The 23,138-nt window shown below is 48.8% G+C and overlaps 1 long non-coding RNA gene across 1 annotated transcript; it reads right to left on the bottom strand.

The window, feature by feature from the left end:
- Positions 1-2,516: 2,516 nt before the first annotated feature.
- On the bottom strand, positions 2,517-9,096 carry LOC128109168 (uncharacterized). Its single transcript, XR_008217709.1, has 2 exons — positions 7,802-9,096; positions 2,517-6,670 (listed from the first exon to the last, which is right to left on the bottom strand). It is a non-coding gene; the product is annotated as an uncharacterized LOC128109168 (long non-coding RNA).
- Positions 9,097-23,138: the final 14,042 nt, after the last annotated feature.

Here is a 23,138-nt window from a genome sequence, read left to right as displayed (position 1 = left end):
TCACAGGCTGGGCCCTTGCACACCCATTGTCAGTCAAGAAAACGCCACACAGACTTGCCTACAGGCGGTCTATGGAGGCTTTTTCTCAGCTGAAGTTCCGTCTTCCCAGACGACTCCAGCTTGTGTCAAGTTTCACCATCCTGCAAACCTTCTGGACAGTCCTGGATTATACATCCATGGGCTCAGCCACCCACACATGACAAATATATATGAGGAAAAAATGTGTACAACACACACACAAGCCGGTGGTGGCACACGCCTTTAATCCTAGCATGAAGGGAACAGAGGCAGGTGGATCTCTGTGAGTTTGAGGCCAGCCTGGTCTACAAAGTGAGTTCCAGGACAGCCAGGGCTACACAGAGAAACCCTGCCTTGAAAAACAAAGAAAAAGAAAAAGAAGGGGGCTGGAGAGATGGCTCAGAGGTTAAGAACACTGGCTGTTCTTCCAGAGGTCCTGAGTTCAATTCCCAGCACCCATATGGTGGCTCACAGCCATCTGTAATGAGATCTGGCTCCCTCTTCTGGCCTGCAGGGATGCATGCAAACAGAACACTGTATACATAATAAATAAATAAATAAATAAATAAATAAATAAATAAATAAATAAAAAGAAAAATGAAAGAAAAAAAAAGAAAGAAACCCTGTTTCAAAAAAACAAAACAAAACACACAGGAACTCTTCTTCATCCCTTGCCTCCTTAACAATGTAGCCTAACCCAGTGCTTCTCAATCTTCCTAGTGCTGTGACCCTTTAAGACAGGTCCTCATGTTGTGGTGACCCCAACCATGAAATTTTTTTCATTGCTACTTCATAACTGTAATTTTGCTATTGTTATGAACCCTAATGTAAATATTTGTGGAGATAGAGGTTTGTCAAAGGGGTCATGACCCACAGATTGAGAACCACTGGTCTAACCACTATTTACATTGAGTTCCTTATCCTAAATCATGTAGAGATCAAAGTATAGAAGGGCTGGGTAAGCATAGCCCAGTGGCAGAGCACTTGCCTGGCATGTCTGAAGCTCAAAACTTTTTGTTTGTTTGTTTTTTGTTTTTTTCAACAAAGAGTTTCTCTGTGTAGCTTTGTGCCTGTCCTGGATCTCGTTCTGTAGACCAGGCTGGCCTCGAACTCACAAAGATCCGCCTGCCTCCCCTCCGCCTCCTGAGTGCTGGGACTAAAGGCGTGCGCCACCACCGCCTGGCTAAAGCAGTATGCATTCTTTTTTTGGGGGGGGGGGGCGGGGGCGGGGAGGGGCAGGGTTTATTTGACTTACACATCCACCATAGAAAGAAGTCAGGGCAGGAACTCCTGAGGCATGGAACCAAAGCAGAGGCCAATGAGGAACACTTTGATTGCCTCACTCAGCTCCTACATCAGTCACAACTTAAGAAAATGTCCTACAGACTTACTGCAGGCCAGTCTTACACAGGCAGTTTCCCAGCTGTGGGTCCCTCTTCTCATATTAGTCTAGCTTATGTCAGATTGGCAAATAACAATAACAATCAAATAAACAAACAGCTAGCACAACATTTGATTCCACAGAACTCAACCTAAGACAGGTATCTTACGAAAGCGCTGAAACTAAATCATCTGTTCTTGGTACTTTCATCGGACTCCTTGTAGCATCCTTTGAAAATTCTTGCTTGAAAAAACAATGGTTACCAAATGGTGATTTTTCTTTTTCTTTCTTTCTTTCTTCCTTTCTTTCTTTTTTTATTTTTTTATTTTTTTTTTTTTTTTTTGGTTTTTCGAGACAGGGTTTCTCTGTGTAGCTTTGCGCCTTTCCTGGAACTCGCTTTGGAGACCAGGCTGGCCTCGAACTCACAGAGATCCGCCTGCCTCTGCCTCCCGAGTGCTGGGGTTAAGGCGTGAGCCACCACCGCCTGGCTAAAGGTTGACTTAGTTTTCTTTCTTTTTCCTTTTTCTTTTCTTTTCTTTCTTTCTTTCTTTTTTTTTTTTTTTAGATTTATCTATTATGTATACAGCGTGTATGACCAGAAGAGGGCACCAGATCTCACTACAGATGGTAGAGCAGTGCTCTTAACCTCTGAGCCATCTCTCCAGCCCCTGAAGCCCAAAACTTAATCCTCAGAACTGCAAATATGAAAAACCAATAGGGCCAGCAAGATGGTTCGGTGGGTAAGGGCTTGTTGCCTGGCCTGACAGCGTGAGTTCATGCCTGGAATTCCACGTGACGGGTTACCTGCAGCTAACCAATTAGGCCACACTAGAATCCTGCTTCCTCCGAAGTACTGAGGTTACAGGCGCTTGTCACCATGGCGTTTTTTCATGTGGGTTCTGGGGATCAGACTCCAGGCCTCCCACTTGAGCAGAGGCACTTTGCGAGCTGAGCCGTCTCCACAGCCTCCCTTCTCTGCCTCCAGTGGACTTCCGTTTGTACTGCTGCCTGTGGGACCAACCTCCAGCAGCACCGGGTTCAAAGGGAAGCCACTGGGTCGGAGCTTATTATGACTTTTTGATCTGAGGGGGTTAGGGGAAAAGACACTCACACTCTCTCTTGATGATTTCCTTCTTTATTCTCTATTCTTCTGTGATCTTTCTACTGTATATTTTTTTTTCTACAGCTTATATACCCCAACAAAGTTTTTCAGGCAATATAGGAATTACAATGTGGTTACATTCTATTTTTCAAGCGAATGATTATAATGAATACAGGTAAAAACATGTTTTTCATCTCCTTTACATGATTAAACATTTTATGTATTACAGGTGAAAAACAAATTGTCCTAAAAACCCACATACATTCATACCCAGGCAACTTGTTAGAGATTAACTGTGTAGGCAAGCAAAGTATTTTTCTCAATCAGGACTTTCACCAGCAGGCTACATTTTGCAGTTAGAAAGAAAGGGTCTTATCTTGAAAGGTAGTCTTATAAGGACTCTTAAAGGAATCACAAACCTAAACTTTTATATATGAAAAAGAATCAGTCAGCTCTATTTTAAATCTTTGGGGTGCACACCCACTCATCAACAGTTTCTTGCATTAAGAGACTGAGGCAAAAGTGGGCACAAGGAATTAATCATCACCTTTGATCACCAACCAAACCTAGTAGCAACAATTGGGCTGCTTTGTATTTTTGACCCTAACCTAATGAATCTACGACTCAGTGATGTATCCTTGTGAACTTTAGATTGTTTTCTGGGGTTTTTCATCTCAAAGCTATTATCCAAACATCTGGTCTAACCTGAGGTTATTTTAAGGCTTTGTTTCAGCTAATGATGAACATCAAAACCTGTGACTGCATTGTTGTTCAGCATTGAGAAAATCAGAGCCAGCCTGGCTCTGGGGACTCAATTGTTTTCCTTAATCATTAACCTGAACTGTGTGACATTTCCTTGTATTTATTTTTATTCATCAAAACTCTGTGTAAACTAGCATGGTTATTATCAATTAAACAATACAGCTTAGGAAGGAAACATCTTCATAATAATCCACAGGTAAAAATGCCCAGTAGAATGGGATGTTTCCACGGGATAATCACACTACATTACAGGCAGTGGGGATCTCCCCACACCCATTCACACCATGCCAGACACCAGAGGAAAATGGCAGGGGCAAATACGTAAAGGCACAGCAGAAGCAAAAGACACTCTGTGGTCTGTGGTCTCAGGGCCTTGCCTATCCGAGATTCACCATCAGGGATTTTCCTCCTGGTGGGCTGACAGACACCCTGCAGTCAGTTGCCACCTGCTGCTCCTCTGACATGGTCAGGCCACCGGCATGCTTGTTTGCTTTTAGTTTTTTGAGACAAGGGTTTCACAATATAACCCTGGCTTGCCTGGAACTTGCTACCTAGACCAGATTGTTTTTGACTTCATTGAGATTAGCCTGTCTTTGCCCCACCTAGGGCTAAGGTTACAGGTGTGACCACCACACGTGGCTTTCCCGGTAGATTTTTAACATACCGTTTTGGCTGGACTGACATTCCTTACGTCCCCTTTCTTGGGTGGGACATAGGAAAGATGCATGTGCAGGATTGGAGAGCAGAGGTGAAACCAGCACTCGGTGTGTGACTCTGGCACCTCTGACTAGCTCCTTTTGTTGGTGAGAAGCTGCATGGCCTGGGCTCCACAACTCCCAGGCCATGAGCGTGCGTGTAGCTTTCTGGGAAGGAATCCTGCTCCTTTAAGACACCTCCACGTCCCACCCAGGTCTGCAAGGACCAGCCTGGGGTTCTGCCACTCACCTAGGCTCTTGCTGCTTTCTGTGGGTTCCAGCATATTCTTGCTATTTCCCATTTTGAATTCCTCTTCTCTTGTCTTTCCTGTGGACTTAAAGCTCTCACATCAGACTAAAGGGTGACAGCCTTCCAGAAAGTATGTATGCAGCTCCTCACAATCTTTGAGTTCAGACACCAGGGGGCAAGCCTTTATTCTGTGACCTCAGGATTCTGCCTCCTGATTCGGAACCCTGATCCAATCAGTGTGGCTGCACTGGGTCAGAAGAAGCAGGCACCTAGAGTTCTGGGCCCCAAGTCGTAAGCAGTAAGGCTTTTTGTTTTGTTTTGTTTTGTTTTTCAAGACAGGGTTTCTCTGTGTAGTTTTGGTGCCTGTCCTGGATCTTGCTTTGTAGACCAGTATGGCCTTGAACTCACAGAGACCCGCCTGGCTCTACAGGGACTAAAGGTGTGTGCCACCACTGCCCAGCCTCTTAAAGGGTCTGCTGAGTCCCAGGCGCCCCAGCTCCCTGTTGCTAAGTGTCTGGAGGAGGGATGCTGCCCAAGCAGATGCCAACTACAAAAAAAAAAAAAGTTATAGTTACCTGCTGAACCCTGGTCCAAACAAAATGAAATGGAGATGATATGGTAGCACACACCTATTATCCTGGCATTTAGGAGATAGGAGGGTGTGGATGTCAAGGTCATCTTTGGCTACACAGTGTGCTCAAGGCCAGCCTGGACTACAGAGGACCTTCTCTTTTAAATAAACTTTAAAAGCGTATAATCCTAGATTATAAGAAAGTTTTTATTATTATTATTATTATTTTCTCTTTTGAGACAGGGTTTCTCTGTGCAGTCCTGGCTGTCCTGGATCTTGCTCTTTAGACTAGGCTGGCCTCAGACTCACAGAAATCCACCTGCCTCTGCCTCCCGAGAGGCATGTTAAAGGCATGCGCCACCACCACCCAGTTTAAAATAAACTTTGATAAAAGTCTATTAGATAAACGTTTATTAGATTAAGAAGCTTTATTTTAATCTAATACTAGAGTAAATGAATTTTAAAAGCCTATAATCCTAGTTGGGTGTGGTACATACATATGCAGCTCCAGTTAATGGGGAGGCTGAGTCAGGAGGGAGGATGTTGAGGCCAACCTGACCTAAACAGGGAGACCCCATTTTCTCTCACTAAAATGTCAGATGTTCCCCCATTATAGAGGCTTTGATAAGTGGGGCACCTGGAATGGGTGTGTCCTGGGAACAAAAGGAGAGAGGACTTTGCGGGTGTGTGCTAGCCAGTTCACCCCACCAGTTTGGGTCCATAGCTCCTAGAGTGGGTCTGGTTCTGGGAGTCCTGCTTGAGCAGCTGCTTCCAGGGGCCCAGAGGCACATGGAGCTCCCGGCAGAGCTGAGCGGGAGCCCCAGGGTAGGCACGCTCTAGCTCTACCCCGTGCTGGCCACTAGGGGGCTCTAAAGTCATGACTGGGAAGGCAGTCTGTCCTGTAGGGCGCAAAACAAAATAAAAAAACAACCACCGTGAGGACGCTTAATCCCCCGGAAGAGTGGGGGTGGGAGCTGAATTGCCTGGGGTCTCCGAGACTGTCAGCTGTGCCGGTGAGAACTCTGGACGCTGTGGCTACCTGTGGTCCACCTTCTACAACTGGGAGAACACAGCAGGGTTGGTAACGTCAGGGCTTCTTCCCAGCTACCCTCCTGGGAAGGAATGGGTCATCAGCAGCCAGGCCAGGAGGCTGGAGATGACAGGCTTCATACCCAGGAGGATTTCGGGAGTTTCTTTTCTGATTACCAGCCATGATCTACATACCCCGTCATGCCTCAGTTTCTTCCTCTGTGCAGTAACGGGGCTGAATCATCCTTCCACCTTCCTAGTAAAGGTACAAACAGTAGTGATGACAGTGTCTACGACTCACCATGCTCTAGAGCACTGTTCTCAACCTTCCTCATGCTGCGACCCTTTAAACAGCCCCTCATGTTGTGGTGACCCCAACCATAAAATTATTTTGTTGCTACTTTATAGCTGCAATTTTGCTACTGTTATGAATCATAATGGAAATATCTAATATGTGGCCCTGTGGGGGTCGTGACCCACATGTTGAGAACCAATGTTATATAGTCTAGCCTATGCAAATACATCCCTTTGTTTACACAATACTGCTGGGAAGGGCAAAGCCATATCGTCATTTCATGAAGACATACAAGGCTGGGGTCTGTGCTGGGAGGAAGCTAGTACTTCTAGAAAGCGTCTGTCTAGCTATGACTACATGGGCCTGGGCATCTTGGACACAGGATCTGCTGTTTCAGGCTGTGTGAGCCTGAGCAAGACACTTACCCTTTCTGTGCACACAGGGAGACGTCCATCATTGTAGTATGTTCAGTGACTTGGGTTTGAACCACACTCTCCATTTCACTCCATCGCCTGCCCCCCTTCCCTGTGGGTGAGGCCTTGAGGCAACAGGAGATCTAGTCTGGAACTAGGATTTCATGACAAGCTCAGGCTTCTCCCAGAAGGCTGCTCCCCTCATACCTCCACCCCCACCCTCACCCTCACCCTCACCACCCCCCCACGGGCCTGCCCACAAAGCTCTCTGCTCCAGGCATTCTCCCCTGGCGCGCGTGCACGCGCGCAAACACACACACACAAACACGCACACACACACACACACACACACACACACCCATGAACACACACACACACACACACACACACACACACACACACACACACACACACACCTGCCCACAAAGCTCTCTGTTCCAGGTATTCCCCTGGCCTGGCCAGCAGCCTCTGACACCCACCATGGCACACGCGCGCGCACACACACACACACACACACACACACACACACACGCACCAGGCATCCTCCCCTGGCCTGGCCAGCAGCCTCTGACACCCACCATCACACACACACACACACACACACACACACACACACACCAGGCATCCTCCCATCCTGGCCAGCAGCCTCTGACACCCACCATCACACACACACACACACACACACACACACACACACACACACCAGCAGCCTCTGACAGCCACCATGGCACACACACACACACACACACACACACACCAGCAGCCTCTGACAGCCACCATGGCACACACACACACACACACACACACACACACACACACACACACACCAGCAGCCTCTGACACCCACCATGGCACACACACACACACACACACACACACACACACACACACACACCAGCAGCCTCTGACACCCACCATGGCACACACACACACACACCAGCAGCCTCTGACACCCACCATGGCACACACACACACACACACACACACACACACACACCAGCAGCCTCTGACACCCACCATGGCACACACACACACACACACACACACACACACACACACACACACACACCAGCAGCCTCTGACACCCACCATGGCACACACACACACACACACACACACACACACACACCAGCAGCCTCTGACACCCACCATGGCACACACACACACACACACACACACACACACACACCAGCAGCCTCTGACACCCACCATGGCACACACACACACACACACACACACACACACACACACACACACACACACACCAGCAGCCTCTGACACCCACCATGGCCTGCTGGCAGTCAGTCTCTTCCTGTTAGCTCTCAGCCTCCTCTTCAAGGCCTGCTGGGGCCCACGTCTCTCAACCACTCAGGGGCAGACCCACCGTCAGGGCTTCAAGAACTGCTTCCACCCCGCGTGCCCCATGGGTTGAGCTATTGGTGACAACTGCTCGCCCTGTTAGTTCCTCTGGAATCTTCTGGAATCAGCTGTGGCGGCTTTGCTCTTCACCTTTCCTTCATCGGGAGATGCTAGGCGCTCCATGTCAGATGCTTTCACACACCCTCTCCCCGGAGTCACAGCCAGGATTTGTCGTGTCTGTCCCCCAGGGCTTCTCTGTGTAGTGCTGGCTGTCCCGGAACTCACTCTGTAGACCAGACTAACCTCAAGCTCAGAGATTTGCCTGCCCCTGCCTCCTGAATGCTGGGATTAATGGCATGCTAGAGATATGATCAGAATACAGAATTCTGCTCCCAAATCCACATTGTTAACCAGCCTTCTGTCTCTCCTCCTGTCTCCATCAGGCAACACCTCCCACTTCTTTGAGGAAGGGTCTCATCCATACCAGGATGGACTGTTCTGCTTTCTGGACCAGGAACCCCACCAACATTATGCAGTTCTCTCACGTCACCTGTTAGTTGACAGCGCTATTTGCCTTTGTCCGGAGAAAAGGGTGGTCACAGGACCCAGGGAGAGAATGGAATGCCTCAGTCCTCTGAAACGAAACTGAGACATTTCCTGCATTTTTATCATTTTGTTCTTTTCTCTGCAGTGCTGGGGATGGAACACAGAGCCTCACGCAGGCTCAGCAGGTGCTCTATAACTGAGCTCCACGCCGCCCATCCTGTTCACAGTTGATGATGAATGTGTGTGGTTTCGTTGTCAGGTCCTGGGTCCCACTTGCCTCCTGGGACCACACCAGACAATAAAGTCAAAAGTGCAATGGAGGGGCTGGAGAGATGGCTCAGAGGTTAAGAGCAATGACTGTTCTTCCAGAGGTCCTGAGTTCAATTCCCAGCAACCACATGGTGGCTCACAACCATCTGTAATGAGATCTGGTGCCCTCTTCCGGCCTGCAGTCATACATGCAGACAGAACACTGTATACATAATAAATAAATAAATCTTTAAAAAAAAAAAAGTCTAAAAAAAAATGCTGGGCGGTGGTGGCGCACACCTTTAATCCCAGCATTTGGGAGGCAGAGGCAGGAGGATCTCTGTGAGTTCGAGGCCAGCCTGGTCTACAGAGTGAGTTCCAGGACAGGCACCAAAGATACGCAGAGAAACCCTGTCTCGAAAAACCAAAAAAAAAAAAAAAAAAAAAAAGTGCGATGGAGGGGTGAGGGCTCTCTCAAAAAGACATCCCTGTGTAAGGCCTTGCCCTTAGGTGCAGAGCATCACACAGACCTTTGATTAATAGCTGTGTGACTTGCTAAGTCTCTTCAGCTCTCTGGACCTCAGTTTACTAATGCAGCTACCCAGAGGTCGCTGTTATGAATGTCAACAGTGAAGTGACTCCTAGGCAAGCCCAATCCCCAGTGGAGGTTAGGTGCATAGTGGGTACATAAGAGATGAGCCAGCTAGCCAGGTACGTGGCTGGCTGTTTTGAGCTTTCACAATTGACATTATTACTACTTTCTTGTTTTTATGAGACACTCTCAAACTTCACATGTAGCTGAGGATGACCCTACTGTCTCTACCTCCTGGGTGGAAGGAATACAGGCATGGCTCACCATGTCTTCCATATTATGTGATGCTGGTGATTTGAGTACAGGGCCTTAGGCATGTTAGGCAGGCACTCTACCCAGTGAGCCACATGCCCAGCAAGTTATTACTTTTAAACAATTATCACTACCAACATTAAGGAGTGGTTCTGAGCCCACCTCTCAGCAAACTTCACCTTGAGTCTAAGTGTAACCCCTAAGGTGCAAGACAGGGGTCCTAGCATCCCCACTTCAGGGGTCAACCTGTCACCATCAGTACCTTCTTCTCCTCTCCTTTACTTCTTCCAGGTGGTGATTGTGAACTTAGGACCTCACCTGCTAGGCAGGCACTCTGTTACTGAGATTGTTCCAGCCTTCAACCTGCCCTTTGAGCCTTCTTCTGGTTTGGTGGCCCTTCAGACCCCCAGCTGTGTAGTCATTAACCTGCATAACATCGTCATAAGTAAGATGAGAGACACTAGCAATATCATAGTTCCTAACATCCTAAGGCCACGTGGCTGGTACTGAAGCCACCTAAAAAAACATTTGGCTTGGGGGCTACAATGACCTGGGTTATGAGTGAATGGAGAAAATGTCTGAATCCATACACTGGATAAATGCTTGTATTTACACAAAGCGATGAAGTAGCAACTCATGCTACAATGTGAATGAACTTTGAAAACTTGCTAAGTGAAAGAAGCCATACATAAGAGGCAAGTATTGTATAGATCTCATTTATTGACATGCTCAGAATAGGCAAATCCATAAAGAATAATTTAGCAGTTACCTGGGACTAGAGAGAATTGAGAGAAATGGTGTGTGTTAGTCAGATTTGTGTGACTGTGGTTCTGAGGCAGTCAAGTGATAAAGAGAAAAGGTTAGTTTATAGTCTGGAGGTTCAAGTTCAAGATCAGGGGTTGAATTGCTTATGGTCTCGTTGGTGGTTTGAACGAGAATGACCCCCATAAGCACACATATTTGAACACTTGGTCCCAAGTTGATAGAGCTGTTTGGGAAGGATTAGGAGGTGTGGTGTTGGAGAAGGGGTGCCACTGGGGGGCAGGCTTTGAGGTTTCAAGAGACTTGTGAGTTTCCCAGTCTCTCTTTGCCTGGTGGCTGTGGATCAAGAAGCGATCTCTCAGCTACTCCTTTGCTCTGTCACTAAGGACTCTAACCCTCTCAAACCAAAACCCAAACCAAACGCTTTCTTTTCTAAGTTGCCTCAGTCATGGTGTTTAGTCACAGCAACAGAAAAGTAACTCAGACAGTCTCTGATGAGACAGGACAGTGAGGAACAATGGGGAAGAAACACGTTGGGCCGAGTTGTAATGTCATAAGCCAGCAGAGAGGAGAGGGGGATGGAGACAGACAGGCAGACAGACTTCCCAATCCCCAAATGACCTCTCACCTACTAAAGTCCACAGCACTGTCTAGAACCACCACTCCTGAGACCAAACCTTCACATATGGACTTTTAGGGGATATTGTTTATCTGAACCATTGCAGGGAAGGATAGCCAGTGGGTAGGGGGCTTCTTTTTGAGGAGATAAAGTGCTCTGGGATTAGGTGATACTATGTGGTAGTTTGAAAGAAAATGGCCCCCAAAGGGAGTGGCACTATTAGGAGGTGAGGCCTTCATGGAGTCAGTGTGGTCTTGCTGGAGGAAGTGTGTCACTGTGGGGGTGGGCTTTAAGGTTTCATATATGGTTAAGCCACATCCATTGAAACAGTTCCCTTCCTGTTGCCTTTGGGTCAAGATGTAGAATTCTCCAGTACCATGTCTGCCTGTATGCCGCCATACTCAGAGCGGCCATGCTCCCTGCCATGATAACAGACTACACCTCTGAAACTGTAAGCTGCCACCTCAATTAAATGTTTCCTTTTAAGAGTTGCCGTGGTCATGGTGTCTTCACAGCAATAGAGACCCCAACGGAGACAGACTGTGATACAGCCACCGAACTCCGTACTTTAACACGGAGCATATACTATGTTGAGTGGGTTGTGTGTCCATTAACAAAAAGAAAGGGGTGTAAATGGTAGTGCTGCTTCTAGCTGGGCGACACTGGGCAAGTTTCCTTCACTTCTCATGAAAATGTATTATTTTAGGAGTTTTTAGACAAGGTCTCACTGTGTTGCCCAGGCTGATCTCAAACTTCTGGGCTCAAGGATCCCCCTGCCTCAGCTTCCAGAGTAATTGGGATTATAGGTGTGTACCATCATGCCCAGCACTCAGGTAAGTTTTAAACCTTCTGGTGCCTCCTGCCCTCTGTAGGATGGGGGTAAAAGTCACTGACAGGCTGCAAGAAGTGGACAAAAACCCAAGTGTGAAAATGCCAAGGACACGCAGATGCCTCAGACGAAAGCAGGACACCAGTTCCTGGTCACCCTTATGCCCCTCCCTGCTTCCTATCTGTTCACATGCTCCTCCAGCTGTGAAGGTTCAGCCTCTTGGTCTTCATACTACGGATATGAAGGTTCCTCGGTGCACTGAGGTCCTGGGCATCCTGGGCTGTGGCCCAGGAGACTGACTGAAGGGACCAGCACACAGCTGCCTTACAGAGGATATGCTACAAATCCTCCAGAGACCACAAGAACAAGACAAGGGCTAACCCCAAGGTCTTATGAGGGTGGCAGAGGGACCACACTCAAGCCAGGGTGAAAACAAAACCTTTGTGGGGGTGATACGTCAGTCAGCTTTCCATCCCTGAGAGAAGCACCACAGACACTCAATGTATAGAAAAAAGGGTTATTTTGGCTCATAGTTCAAAAGCTCCCGGCTCTGGGCTCACTGTAAGATAGAGCATAGCACAGCGAGAGTTACAACAAAACTGCTCCCCTTACAATCAGCACATGAGAGAGAAAGAGGAGGAGACCGGGCTCCCAGGATCCCCAGTGACCTCTTAAAGGTTCCACCACTTCCCCAAAGCAATAGGCTGGGGACCAGGGCTCTGACACACAGGCATCAGGAGAATACTCCAGATCTAAACCATACCAGTGACTAAGTGAGCGGGCACCGACCTGCTCAAAACTCAATGTCCAGTCTCCAAATCTGCCAGACGAGGAAATCCCACCCCACGGGCCTCTCACCTGCCACTTGGAAGGGTCACCTGAGAAGAGGGAACCTCAGTTGAGGAAGTGCCAGCATCACATTGGCCTACCGAAGTCTGTGGAACATCTTCTCCCAGCCCAGTGTGGGGTCCCATTCCTAGGTGGGCGGTCCTGGGCTGTGTAAGAAAGCTAGCTGAGCAAGCCATGAAAAGTGAGCCAGTGAACAGTGCTGCTCCACGGTCTCTGCTAGTGCCTCCCTCCAGGTGGACTTCCTGCCCTGAGTTGCCTCAGTGATGGAGCATGGCCTGGGAGGTGTAAGATGAAGGGAATTCTTTCTTTCTCCAAGTTGTTTGTGGTCAGTGTTTTATCACAGCAACAGAAAAGCAGACCAGGATGTCCCAAACTGGCTGACCCCCTCGGCCCCACCTGTTTACCTCCTGGGGTACCAAGCAGATGCTGTTCTCCGAAGACACCGTTGCCACCTATGGAGGAGTGAAATGCCACCGAGGAGTGAGGCTCTTGTTCTCTTCTGGAATTGTGTCACGTGCATTTTGCTTGTTCGTATTTCAAGACAGGGTCTCACAGCCCTGGCTGTCCTGGAACTTACTTTGTTGACTAGGCTGGCCTTGAACTCAGAGATTCACCTGCTTCTCCCTCCCGGGTGCTGGGATTAAAGGCGTGTGCCACCACTGGCCAGCTATTGAATATGATTTTTGCCATGGATTTCCATCCATATGCTCTCTCATTTTCCAGTCGCATTTTTGAGAGTATGCAATTTTATCTGTATGCAAGTGCACAAATATTCACACCCCCCCACACTCTCACACCCCAAAAATAACAACAAAAAGAATTATAGGGGTTATGGATGTAGCCCATTTGGTAGAGGCCTTACCTAGTATCTGGGTTCCATATTCAGCACTGCATAAAACCAGGTGTGATGGTGCATGCCTGTCATCCCAATACTTGAGTAGAGGCAGGAGGATCAATTCAAGGTCATCATCATCATCATCTTCATATTGAGTTTGAGGACAACCTGCCAGTAAAGCGGGGACTGGCCTACCAGGCTCTAATCCACATCTGATGACCCCGGTGGCCTTGTTCAGGCTTCTGTTTTTGTTAACACTCACTGAGATATACCTCCAACCCCTGTGCAAGCATTTGGGCCTCTCTGAGCCATATGAGTGGGGAGAGTAACAGGGCCTGCCCGCTGGGTTTGGGGCCACTTGGCTGGGGCTAGCTGAAAGATGAAGTGTGTGGGCGGGGTGGGGGTTCCATGCTTAGCATAGGAGGCACACTCAATGATGGTGGCTGCTAGTTTGGGTGATATGAGACTATCCTGCTGCATCTAGGAAAGACCTAAGTATCCAAGCTCCGCAAGGCCTGCCTGGCTGTAGTAATCAATCACTCTCAGATGAGCTGGGGCTGTAGTTAATGAGTGGACAAGCCCTTGTCTAGTATGCACACGGCCGTATAAAACTAATGACAACAAAAACAACCAAAATAAAGGAAGGGGCGGGTCCAGCGCTCATGTTCTGCCCATGATAGGGGACCCTGCTTGCCCCTTACCCACTCCTGTTTATGCTAGCTTAGGCTAGCTCTGGGAGGGCTGCCCGGAGCCTGGAGAAGCCAGGCCTCCCACAGGCACTGCAGAGTCCCCAGTACTGCACCAGGACTTATCTTTGTAACCTCGGTGAGTAGCTGGCAGCTGTAAATCTCTCGGCAGGGACTGCAGAGACTCATCCTGGCAGCCTGAGCAGGCTGACTCCCTCACTCTCCTGGCTCTGCAGGACACAGCTCCTTGATGAGGCCAGGGCAGGGTGCCCAGGTCCAGACGACTGCAGTGTTCTGGTACTGATCTCAAGGCCATCTGAGGGGCCCACTTCCCATCTGCCTCACCTGAGTCCCTTTCCATCGTGGCCTCTTTCTCCATCTAAAAATCAAGAATCTTACATCTGGATCATTCTTAAAATTTAGAAGAGGGTCATAGCCACTGCCTTTAAAAATTGCTCACAGATGCACACAACACAGTATTTTATACAATTTATTGGTCACTTTGCCACGCACCTACCAGGTTAAGAGCTTCTGCATTTCAGCCGAGTGGTGGTGGCAGTGCCTTTAGTTCCAGCACTCAGGAGGAAGAGGTAGGTAGATCTCTTGAGTTTGAAGCCAGCCTGGTCTACAGAGTGAGTTCCAGGATAGCCAGAGCTGTAACACAGAGAAATCCTGTCTTGGAAACTCAACCCCCACCCACCCACCCACCCCACTCTGCAAAAAACAAAAAACAAAAAACAAAAAAACTGCATTTCAAGAGCTACTCTTTTGATTGGTTTGGGTTTTTGATTTCTGGGCCCCTAGGGCTTCAGCACGTTAAGCAAATGGTCTATCATCTCCATACTTGAAGAGCTACTACTTTCTGCAAAAACATATCGCAATAATAGGATAAATAGAGCATAATTGACTAAAAATTTAAGTGTTTTTTTTTTGTTGTTTTATTTTGTTTTACCTTTTCTCAAGACAGGGTTTCTTTGCACAGCCTTGGCTGTCCTGAAACTCGCTCTGTAGACCAGGTTGGCTTCAAACTCAAGAGTTCTACCTGCCTCTTCCTCCTGAGTAGGCTAGCCTCTAAATCAGAGATCCACCTGCTTCTGCTTCCCATGTGCTGGGATTAAAGGAGTGCACCACCACTGCCCGGCTTAAAAACCTAAGTTTTACCATACACTTGAACATGCAGAGGGAGGTCTGGAGCAGTCATGTGATGGGTGCTCCACGGCTTATCTCTGGAGAACAGAGCCCCATGAATTCTCATTGCATCTGGCAGATACTGCTGTCATGGGATTTTTCTTTTAATAGGTACATGTTTCTTTGGGGGATTCTTTTCCATTTAAAATACACTCCTAAATTGGGCCTGATAGCAAACACCAGTGCTCCCAGCACCCAGGAGACTGAAGCAGGAGGATTTTGAGGGTGAGGTCAGCTAGGGATACATGGCAAGTTCCAGACTACACTGGGAAATCCCATTTTCAAAGAAAGTAACATAAAAAGAAAAAATTTTAAAGCAAAATAAAATGAAATGTCTGTATAATATTATTAGCACTTTCAAATTCTCTAGGCCATTGATCCTTTTGTGGAGCATACCGGAGTCGGTCAGCAAGGGACCAAGAATAACCATGAAGACTCAGGCCTTGGAAGTCTGACTCACAATTCATCAATAGCATGAAACCATGATTTGACACTTAGCCCTGGCCTCCTAAAGGCAAGGTAATAAACCCAGGTAGGCCTCAGTTTATCCTCCAAAGGGGGTAAGTGGTAGTTCCCATACCTCAAAGAGTTGGTAAAATGAAATAAAAATGAAAATAAAAATATTAAGGAAAAGACTCAAATTTGGAGGTGAGGGAGAAAGATCAGGAGCTCAAGGTCATGCTTGGCTACATACTGAGTCTGGGGCTAACCTGGGCCATGTGAGACCCTACGTCAAAAAACCAAAGAAAGAGGGAAAAAAGGGATGGGAGAGAGAGAGAGACTGACTTAAGGGCTCAACCCAGAAGAGGTTGTAGGTTTCATTTGCTATAGGCAACTTTTCCCCAAACCTAGATCTCAGAGTAGACCCCTAGAAGGTCTCCCCAAGGCCAGGAGCACAGAGGACAAATGTGGCTCATGGGATTTGGCCTGGACTGGCATCTGGCACCAGATCAGCCATGGGGCTATAAAAACCCAGACATCACCTCATTGCTGTCTCATCAAAAAAAAAAAAAAGCATTTTCCTGCATCCCTTTCCAGAGGACGAACTCCTGCCAGTGTGCTGCCTGGGAGGAGTGGGGGGCAGGATGGAGGGCCTGCAGATTTCTCCTCCTCTTGGGGGTCAGAGGGCAGGACCAGGCATCACAGCAGCCCTGGACTTCCTCTTGATAACTGTGACAGCCCTACTCCCAGGCACTGTGTGGGTACCATCCACTCTTACCCCTGCCCTGCAATCCTGTAGCCCTGTGACGGAATTGTTGGTATCCCTGTCTCCTAAGAACCTGCTTCTTGATGCAGAGGGGCTTGCCTGGGTTCTGGCTACAGCCTGGATTTGCTGTGCCACTGACTCCAGAACTGGAGATCTCAGCTTCCCAGGAGCCAAGAGGCCTCTGATGAGAGCTCAGCTCTCCTCTCTCCATATGTAGTCCAGGTGGGCCTTGAACTTGCTATCCTCCTGCCTCAGCCTTCTAAGTAGCCAATATTATACAGGACTGTCGCATGCACCCTGCTAGTCAAATTCTCCTTCAAATTCCACGGGGAATTCTGGTCTGAATTCAGATCTGAACCCCACTCCTGAATACTTTGGTATTCCTTTCAGAGGTGTTTGGTTGCTCAATTGGTTAACTGTTCTACCATTTGGTCAACTCAGACCCACTGCCTGGCCTTTCTCTGCATGCTCAGCCTCCTGAGAGCTCACCTCTGCAAACCTCATTTCCCAAGCACCTTTGCCAACCAGCTCTGGTGAGGTCCAGCCAAGGGAAACACTGAGAGGTCTGCACTGACTGACTTGGATGTGTAGGGGCTAGGATTCCCTACACACACACACACACACACACACACACACACACACACACACACACACACACACACACACTCCCTATCTAACTCCCATTAGGATGGGCCTTTCCAATTCCCCTACTGAGCTCCCTAAAGGGCTGTTTTCCTCACAAAGCAATTACTTCAAATCCCTTCTCCTCACATACACACATTCTAAAAATTTGTATAAAACAGCTGGGGGTGGGGCTCATTTTGCATCACAGACCCTCTCAGGCTGGAGCTGTAGCCTAGTGGTGCTTGCAGAGTATGCATGAAGCCCTGGGTCAATCCCCAGAACCGCATAAACCAGGCATGGGAGGTGGAGACAGGAGAATCAAAAGCTCAGGGCTACCCTTGGCTACATCTTGTCTCTAAATAATAAGATATGGCATCTTCATTAGTTTTTGAGTTCACTCCGTGGCATCACACGCATTCACAGTCCTCATGCTGTACCCCAATCATCTCTGCCAAATTTCCAAATCCTGTGAGCTGCTTGGTTGTGACTTCTAATTGCAGTTGGCAAATACCTGCTCAGGCATTCCCTTCCCTGAGCACCCCAAATCCCATGGGGTTAACATGAGAGGAGAGATCAAGCCCATTTCACTGGAGTGGAAATTGAGGCTCAGGCCGGCCCAAAGCTCTTGAATAGTTAAGGAAGCAGCAGACCCAGAAACCTGGCTCCTGCCCTGCGGATGTCTGTAGCCCCACTCCGGCCTTCTGTTAGCCCTCTCTCTTCTCTGTACCTGGGCACACACCCACTGCTGCCCCTCTCCAGGTGTGAGTAAATTGCTGTCATTTGATTCCTCCAGTTGAGTGTCACCTGCTGGGAGGGTGGGGTGCTCTGGTCTCTGCTGGCCACATACCTAAGGACACCAGGTAAAAGCATAGCAATAATGACAATTACCAAAATCCACATCCTGTTGATGCATGCTCGGTTCCAGTCTGTGGGAAAGAACCTGAGTTCTCTCTCTCTTCTCTTCTCTTCCCTTCCCTTCCCTTTTTTTCCCTTCCCTTTTTCCTTCCCTTCTCTCTCTCTCTCTCTCTCTCTCTCTCTCTCTCTCTCTCTCTCTCTCTCTCTTTCTCTCTCTCTCTCATGGTTTCTCGAGACAGGGTTTCTCTATATCAAGCCCTGGCTCCCCTGGAACTCACCCTGTAGACCAAGCTGGCCTCTAACTCACAGGGATTCCTTCTGCCTCCCAAATTCAGGAATTAAAGGCGTGCACCACCACTGCCCAGCCTAGAACCTGAGTTCTAAGCACTGGCTCCAAGGCCTTGATGCCTCCAGGAATCAGACACACACTGGGCACTGGAAAAGCCCCACGTCTCTATAATTAAAGCCACTCAGTCTTCTCTTACAAAGTGCTTCTTCTAGTCCTCTGAGAGTGGAGAATCCTAGGGAGGCTCATCCACTGGGGTGGGGTGGGGGTTCAAGTACCCAGCTGAAGGGTGACCCCCTACAACCTGATGAAGCCTGCAGCACAGCAGTGACCAGGACAGTGAGCCAGAGTGTGGCACCAGCAGAGAGCTGGCCGGGAAGCTGGCCACTGCGGAGGCAAAGCAGCCAGCCGCTGGAGGAGGAGCCCGGAGCCCAGGGTGTGAGTACCAAGGACGTCAGTGGCCCACACCACTGCCAGGGCGTGGTGGGCACACAGTATAAGCCATGAACAGCCTAGGGTGGAAGGCATGTCACAGGCTCCAATAAACACACATTGGATTTGTCTGCGAGTATAAAAACCTGTTTAGAACGATTTCATCCTGGTTGCTTCTCAAGGAGGGCTTGGGTAGCTGGAAATGGGTGACTCGACATTTCCCATCAGTCCCCTTGTCCAGTCAGGCTACGTACAAGGGTACTGAGGGGAAGACCAGGGCTCCGGGCTGCTGGAAGAGCCAAACACACCGACACATGCTTTGAACAAGAGAGATGAGTGTTGAGCAGGAGAAACAGTCTTCCCCATGAGCGAGCACAGCAGTTGGTTGGCTAGACTCAAATGGTCAGCCCTGAAGACCTACATACAAGTAACCGACTGAGCAGGTTGTATTTATGTTTATAGGAACGTACAGTCATGTTCACACACACTTATGTGACAACAAAGAAAAAGGGAAATCATATCATAATCTCCCAAAAAAAAATTTTAAAAAGAGAGAACAGCGTTAGAACGATCACAGCAGAGGAGAAATAAGAGAGAAGGTCACTCATCCATCAGGGAAAATAAGAAAAGTTCCCATTTTTTTAGGACGGATAGGGGCTCACCCTGTATTCCTGGCTGTCCTGGAACTTACTATGTAGACCAGGCTGGCCTTGAACTCACATAGAACCTGTGTTCTTCTGTGAACCTTGAACCTGCCTCTGCCTCTTGAGTGCTAGGATTAAAGGCATGTCCCTCCACGCACAGGTTTTTATTTTATTTTATTTTTTGGAGACAGGTTCTCACGTAGCTCAGGTAGGTCTTGAACTCCTGATTGGCATCACAGACACGTGCCATCATGCCTGGCTTACCGTGGAGTCTGGATGAGCAGTGAGTGAATGAGAGGGGTCTGGACTGGGCAAAGGTATGGAATGGCGAGAACATGGTCAGAAACATGAGACCCAACAGATCATTTCAGAACTAGTAGGAAGGAAGCTGGCACTGAGAACACTGGGATGCTGAAGAACAGCCTCGTTTACCGCAACTATGGGCTTCAGATCCCGGTTAAACCAGAGCCAGCTGAGTAACCTCTCTGCTAAATGAGCCATAGTGTCATCATCGTTCTGAGAACAAGTGACTGCAGGAAGGTTCTGTAGGACTGCCCTCCACAGGAGCACAACAACCATCAAAGAACAGACTGTCAAGCTCTTGGCGGTCCCATGCCCTCCTCACAGACCCCCAGTGTTGGGACCCACTCTGATGTCCCTCTTCCTTCCTGCCATGGAGCTCGGGTCATCTAGAACACGTGGAAATACCACCACCTAAGTGCTGTGTCACCACCTCCTCCACCACCACGAACACCCACAATCCACCTCCCTGCTGCTGGCTGGATGTTGGGCCTGAGGCCTGTGATTGAGGCTCAAGGATGATGGGCTGGGCCTTGAGGGAGCAGGAGACCCATGTTTATGGTCACCCACTAGTGCTGAGCCCAGCTCGGGGGTCCTACTTTAATAGCTCGGGTTGACTCTTTTTCTGGATGAGAAGGCCAGGGCTCAGAGGTCGGAAGCACTAAGGAAGCCAGGAGTCCTACCTGATGCCACAGGATTTCAAGGCTGGGTAGGCATCTCCTCCTCCACTACTGTATACCTCTCTCTAGTCAGCTCCTGTTTGCCTGGTTATCATGGTCCCCATGCAGGCACATAAACAATTCCAAGGACTCATGGGTAGGAAGACATGGAGGGGAATCAGAAGTATGGATATCAGTAGATATCATATCAGCTTCCCAATTACTTACCATGGATAAATGGAGAAACTGAGGCACAGAGCCTCCCCCACCCCCCAACACTGGAAGACACCCAGTCCAACTTATGATGGGACAATCTGCCCTAACATCCTGGAATCCTGCTGGGCGACCGAGGCTGTGGTCTGGAACAACTTGACTGTCTGCACACAGAGACCTAACAGAACTCTCCAAAAGGATTAGTTTGCCAGTTTTCCTGGAGAGCGCCCAGACAGAGCCATAGATCAGGCTCTGCAGCTACTGGTGCAATGCAGGGAGCAGGCCCGGGGCCCAGCAGATCCCCCACGGTGGCCCTGGCTCTGCAGAAGGAGGGACTTGCAAGGTGATGCTGAGTGGGGCTCAGCTGGCTTCAGCTCAGTGAGATCTGGAGCCCAGAGTGGCCCCTGGGTGCTGCCTGGTGATCTGCCCTGCAGCGAGGTGGAAGAGGGGGCAGGAGGAGGGCCTCAGGCTCTGACTTCTGCAGCTGGCCCTGGAGGGGCACCAGAAGCAGGCTGGGGTGTCTGGCTAGGAAGGACCAGGTGGGAGAGGTCAAAGGGAAGGTGACAATCCAGGGCTAGACCATGACATAACTCACTGACAAGGTAGCTGGGGCGGCGTCATAAAAGGCACTCTGCAGATGCCGATCACTTTGTGACAGCAGTTGAGAATACTGTTCTGATGCAGAACAGGGGCAGAGAATATAGGCACTGAAGTACAGACACTGCCAGTCACCGCGGTCCCCAGCACAACCTGACAAGGGGCTTCTAGTCAACCCCATTTACAGAAAGATAACCAAGGCCTGAGTAAGGCAGTGATGGCCTGCAGAGCTGTGGTCAGGTGTCTCCATCTCAGTACCTGGGGAACTTGCCACACTCCTCATCCGAGTTCCAAGCACCATTGGGAGTTCCTGTTCTGCTTCATGCATGGTGCCTTGAATGACATTAGCCCCCAGAGAACAGTTACAAGAGATGAAGGAAGCCGCCCTGGGCAGAGGAGGAACACCAACCCCTAACCAACCCATGGTCTGATCTAGCCAGCACCTGGAAAGCTCCTCCATTCCCACATGAGAGAAAGCCCAGGGAGGCCAAACACCATGCTTGCCCTCCCTCCCCTTCCCCTGCAGCTGACAGCAGGCCAGGCCCCTCCCCTCCTCTCAGCCTTCTCCAGAGGAGGGAGGACTATCTATGTAACACTGGGGTAATGAACATTTAGGGTACATTCATGATGCACCAGACATGTAGCTTCTCATCTAATTCTCCAAGCAATATTTGGTATCAGTGTTTATTGTACAGTGAGGAGTGTCATACTTTTTCATTCAAGTACAGCATGTACTTGGACCATACTCAGCCTCCATACTCTCTTCTCCCAACTCTGAGTCTTCTTCCTTTCCCATTTTCCTTCTGTTTCCACATTATATATAAATGGCCTTATACATCTACATAAAGTCTAGGACCCAGAACTGGATCGATGTCTCAGGGTAAGAGTTCATACTGCTCTTCCAGAGGACCTGAGTTCATTTCCCAGAACCCACATCAGGTAGTTCAATGGCCTCTAACTCCAGCTCCAGGACAACTGCTTTCTCTGGCCTCTGGTTATCTGTACTCATGTGCACATACCAACTCTCTCTCTCTCTCTCTCTCTCTCTCTCTCTCCCTCCCTCCCTCCCTCCCTCCCTCCTGCTTGTGGATTAAGATGAGCAATCTCAGCTACTCCCTGCCCCCATCTTTGCTCTGCCATCATGGACTCTAACCCTCCTAAACCATATGCCCAATTAAATTATTTTATAAGTTGCCTTGGTCATGGTGTTTCTTCACAGCGACACAACAGTGACCAAGACAGTGTGTGGCCCATTTTCTTTTCTCATACACTTGCTGGGGACATAAACATCAAGGCTGATTCTATAACCCAGCTGTTGTGAATAGTGTAACAAAAACATGGATGTGTAAGTGTCTCTGTGATGTGTTAAGGGTCTGTCAGGTAGCAGGGCATGGTGGCGCACACCTTTAATCCCAGTACTTCAAGAGGCAGAGGCAGGGAGATCTCTCAATTTGTGGTACCCTGATCTACAAAGCAAGTTTCAGGAGAGCCAGGGCTACACAGAGAAACCCTGCCTTCAAAAACTAAAAAGGAAAAAAAAAAAAGCAAACCTGAACTAAATTTGTTTTATCAGTCCCTAGCGCTTGTGTCAGAAGCCTGGAATGATGGTGTATACCTATATTTCTAACCCTGTGGAGGGGAAGGTGGGAAGATCCCTGGGGCCTATTGGCCAGCTAGTTGAATCAGCAAACTCCAGGTTCAGTGAGACCCTGTTTCAGTAAATAATGCAACGTGTGACTAAGGAAGACACTTAACATTGACCACTGGCCTCCACAGCCATGCATGCACACACATACACACACATGCACATACACACACACACACACACACACACACACACACACACACACACACACGAGCCCTAAATCTGGATCTTCCACAGCAGGACCCCACCTCTCCTTCTTTTCTCTGACACCATCATAATGGTCCCAGAGGGAGGGGCTAGGCAGTGCAGAGCCCCAGGAACTCCTCCAGGGCCCAGACAACATGGACACCCCCACCCACCACCAGTTTTGTTTACTGAGAGTTTTCTCCCCAGA

Source organism: Peromyscus californicus, unplaced genomic scaffold, assembly GCF_007827085.1.
Source record: "Peromyscus californicus insignis strain IS unplaced genomic scaffold, ASM782708v3 Scaffold_13__1_contigs__length_99412109, whole genome shotgun sequence".
NCBI lineage: Eukaryota > Metazoa > Chordata > Mammalia > Rodentia > Cricetidae > Peromyscus > Peromyscus californicus.
Note: the sequence above shows the minus strand (reverse complement) of the source record. Positions and strands in the feature narration are given on the sequence as shown.